Source organism: Procambarus clarkii, unplaced genomic scaffold, assembly GCF_040958095.1.
Source record: "Procambarus clarkii isolate CNS0578487 unplaced genomic scaffold, FALCON_Pclarkii_2.0 HiC_scaffold_115, whole genome shotgun sequence".
Classification (NCBI taxonomy): Eukaryota; Metazoa; Arthropoda; class Malacostraca; order Decapoda; family Cambaridae; genus Procambarus; species Procambarus clarkii.
In genome coordinates this window covers 213,665-217,893 of record NW_027189148.1, presented here as the reverse complement: position 1 = coordinate 217,893, position 4,229 = coordinate 213,665, and the positions used below count along the sequence as shown (strand labels likewise).

Genomic DNA, 4,229 nt, shown 5'->3' with positions numbered 1-4,229 from the left:
CACAGCACGGGAGCAGCACCTCCTCCCGTCATGACGACAGGCGGTCGCTCCCTCGCACCACACCAGCAACAAACACAGCGGCTGCTGCTGATGATGCCACGGCTGTTACTGTCCCCCAGCCAACGCACTGAAAATCCGAATTTGGCCGTCTGACGGCTTGCGCCAGACACGCCGTCACTTCGGTTTCAGCAAGCGTTGCTTATAGGCCCCACAACTGTGGCAGCGGCTACCACTAGGGTGCACACATGCCAACGAAATTATAACAATAATAATAATAACAACAGTAGTAGTATAGCACTACTTCTGTGCGCACACGCCTCTCTCTCATACATGCACCTGTGTACTGGTGTAATTTACTCGTTCATGAGCGTTATTGGCACCATTTCTTCTCTCTCTCGAATTCTGCTAGGCCAAAGTAAATGAAATCCGGTTGAGTCGGTCCGTAGAGAGTGTGTGTGATAGGCGGGAGGTTCCTCAAGCGTTCAATTTCCCTGGCACACTACTACCTCTGGACGGCGACGCATGGCATGTCGCTTCCGACCCCGGTCCTCTAGCCATACCCTTGTGTTGTGCCATCCAGTCCACGGAGGGGTGGAAACTGGCGGCTTTGCTTGCTGCACGTCTGTGGGACAATCGGATCCGCAGCAGACGTCGAGTGTTTTCTCACTCAAAGGGCGGCAGGCCTCTGTTGCAGAAATAGGACGAAAAGCGTCTTTCTTTCACAGCATGATGAGGTGTGCTAGGGGCTCGTTTGTCAAATATTAGGGGGACTCCCGGTTTGCCTCCTGCCTTCTCATTCGGGGGGCAGTGGCGGGCGTCGTTCCCCAGAGCAGGCCAAAGCGCATCGTTGAGCCTGCCAAAGAGCAGAATATGGAGGCCGCAACAGCTACTCGCCCGATGGATGTTATTCCGACCCTCGCGCAGGAGTGGCGACAGTACACATATCAGGACTGCCGCCGCAATGTGCGTTCGACTTGTCGATGTATCTGGTATTCTTGCGATTCACATACCGACACGCAGTTAGCTGCGGTCTTCATCGACCCACGAGCCAAGTGATCCACCGTTAAGAGTTGTATATGTTTTTATTAAGGCCTGTCGGCCGTCTATCACTCCATCATAGGAGGACGTAATGTATGGGGGGTTTGATAGGGCTGGTAAGAGCCCGACTTTGGTTAGAAGACACATAAAATGCTTTTTTTCTCTCTCCCCTTTTTCCTCCTCTGCCGCACACGTACATTTACGTTTACAGTAGAGTGAAGGCGGGGAGGGAGGGGCCCACTGGGAAGCGTGTCAAGGAAAACCCAGCACTAGACGCCGCCAGAGTAGCAGGCGCCGGCCCTGTCAACGAGAGGAGCAGTAGCGTCTTCGCCTGCTGCTTTCTCTCTATGGTGTGGGTGCCGGAAGCCACTGAGCGACCGGGGACAAGGAAGAAAGATGTCGGTGACGGGTGTCGCGAGCCCCAACAGATGACTCTAAAGCAGTATACGGCGCTAGGACTGTGACCTGCGCCGGTCGGACTGACTGACATGTCATGTCAGTCCGACATCACAGACCTGTTATTGTCTCACAGTGGGTGTTGATCTCCCCGCCGTTTATCCGCTTTCTCCTTTCCCACGGCAATTGGGTGCGGCTCCCAAGGCTACCCTTGCCTTCTTCGCATTGAAGAATACTCGAACGACGACGACGAGCCGATGGTTGCAGCTCTCGCGTCACAAACTGTAATGATCCTTCCGCAGGTTCACCTACGGAAACCTTGTTACGACTTTTACTTCCTCTAAATGATCAAGTTTGGACATCTTTCCGTCAGCTCGAGGCGAGAACCCCTTGCGCCGAGACGCGAGGGGTAGAACATCCAAGAGCGCCAGTCCGAAGGCCTCACTAAATCATTCAATCGGTAGTAGCGACGGGCGGTGTGTACAAAGGGCAGGGACGTAATCAGCGCAAGCTGATGACTTGCACTTACTGGGAATTCCTCGTTCATGGGAAACAATTGCAAGCCCCAATCCCTATCATGAAGGGGATTGAACGGGTTACCCGCTCCTCTCGGAGGGGGAGAACACGTTGATCTCTTCAGTGTAGCGCGCGTGCGGCCCAGAACATCTAAGGGCATCACAGACCTGTTATTGCTCAATCTCGTGCGGCTAGAATTGCCGCTAATCCCTCTAAGAAGAAGTTGCGAACTGGACACCAATTGCTGGAGATCCGTCGACTAGTTAATAGGCCAGAGTCTCGTTCGTTATCGGAATTAACCAGACAAATCGCTCCACCAACTAAGAACGGCCATGCACCACCACCCACCGAATCGAGAAAGAGCTCTCAATCTGTCAATCCTTCCGGTGTCTGGGCCTGGTGAGGTTCCCCGTGTTGAGTCAAATTAAGCCGCAGGCTCCACTCCTGGTGGTGCCCTTCCGTCAATTCCTTTAAGTTTCAGCTTTGCAACCATACTTCCCCCGGAACCCAAAGACTTTGGTTTCCCGGAAGCTGCCCGCCGGGTCATGGGAATAACGCCGGCGGATCGCTAGTTGGCATCGTTTATGGTTAGAACTAGGGCGGTATCTGATCGCCTTCGAACCTCTAACTTTCGTTCTTGATTAATGAAAACATCCTTGGCAAATGCTTTCGCAGTAGTTCGTCTTGCGACGGTCCAAGAATTTCACCTCTAGCGTCGCAGTACGAATGCCCCCGCCTGTTCCTATTAGTCATTACCTCAGGTTCCGAAAACCAACAAAATAGAACCGAGGTCCTATTCCATTATTCCATGCATAGACATTCAGGCCATTAAAGTAGCCTGCTCTGAGCACTCTAATTTTTTCAAAGTAAACGTGCCGGCCACTCGGGACACTCGATGAAGAGCACCCCGTGCGAGCCGGCGGGGCTAGTTAGCTGTTCGGAGCGTGACAGTAAGCACCAGGCGGTGTACCGTCAGTCCGGAACTGAGATCCAACTACGAGCTTTTTAACCGCAACAACTTTAATATACGCTATTGGAGCTGGAATTACCGCGGCTGCTGGCACCAGACTTGCCCTCCAATAGATCCTCGTTAAAGGATTTAAAGTGTACTCATTCCGATTGCGAGGCCTCGGATGAGTCTCGCATCGTTATTTTTCGTCACTACCTCCCCGTGCCGGGAGTGGGTAATTTGCGTGCCTGCTGCCTTCCTTAGATGTGGTAGCCGTTTCTCAGGCTCCCTCTCCGGAATCGAACCCTGATTCCCCGTTACCCGTTATAGCCATTGTAGGCGCATAACCTACAATCGAAAGCTGATAAGGCAGACACTTGAAGGATGCGGCGCCGGTGCGGAGACCGTGCGCTCAGCAAAAAGTTATTCAGATTCACCACGGGTGGGTTAACGGACCGAGGCCCGACCAGTTTTGAACTAATAAAAGCGCTCTTCCCTTGCGGTCAGAGACGTGATGCATGTATTAGCTCTAGAATTACCACAGTTATCCAAGTAAGTGGGTTTACAGATCCAATGAAACATAGCTGATTTAATGAGCCATTCGCGGTTTCGCCTTAACTCGGCTTGTACTTACACATGCATGGCTTAATCTTTGAGACAAGCATATGACTACTGGCAGGATCAACCAGGTAGCTCAACAGTACTACTGATATATAGTACACAAGACACACACACACACCCCTCGCTCCCCTCGGTTTTGCGTTTTAATCCTGCTTTGCAAGTTAAATCTCACTATGGACTCTCTAGCAGCCCGACAGTATGGCGTTATGTCGATACGTTAGACGAACAGAGGCGGAGGAGAGCAGTTACTCCGCGTGGACGAACGATCATAACTACCCCGCCGAGATTACTCCTGCTCGTCATTGTCGTCATTCAACACGGCAAGCTGGAAAAACAGGAGGAGGAGCAGTAGTAAGTGAGTAGGTGGTGGTGGTCTTTTTCGTTTTGGTAGGGACGCGAGTCTTATTTTCCTCGGCGTCACCCCTTTTATATGAAAGGAACCGTCGGAAATGCATCCGAGGTGCCGTGTGGTTTGTCGCCTCCTCGTTGGTGGAGAGAGGCGACGCCACAGTGTTTTTGTTCAGCCTTCCCATGACATGGAAGAAGGTTGGTGCTCTGTTCCCATGCACACAGACCGATCGATAGCTGACTCGATGTGCAGTCGTAGGCTGGAGAAGTGATCGCACGGAGATCGGAAGGAATCGTCGTGACACAATACAGAGGCGCTGCTTTGAAGGCCTCTCGAGCCTCACGACGTGCGCGATTACGG

At 52.4% G+C, this 4,229-nt stretch overlaps 2 non-coding genes across 2 annotated transcripts; both read right to left on the bottom strand.

Annotated features, from left to right (window-relative positions):
- Positions 1–910: 910 nt before the first annotated feature.
- On the bottom strand, positions 911–1,072 carry LOC138360597 (5.8S ribosomal RNA). Its single transcript, XR_011226509.1, has one exon. It is a non-coding gene; the product is annotated as a 5.8S ribosomal RNA (ribosomal RNA).
- A 647-nt stretch (positions 1,073–1,719) lies between these two features.
- On the bottom strand, positions 1,720–3,591 carry LOC138360556 (small subunit ribosomal RNA). Its single transcript, XR_011226470.1, has one exon. It is a non-coding gene; the product is annotated as a small subunit ribosomal RNA (ribosomal RNA).
- Between the last annotated feature and the right edge of the window lie 638 nt (positions 3,592–4,229).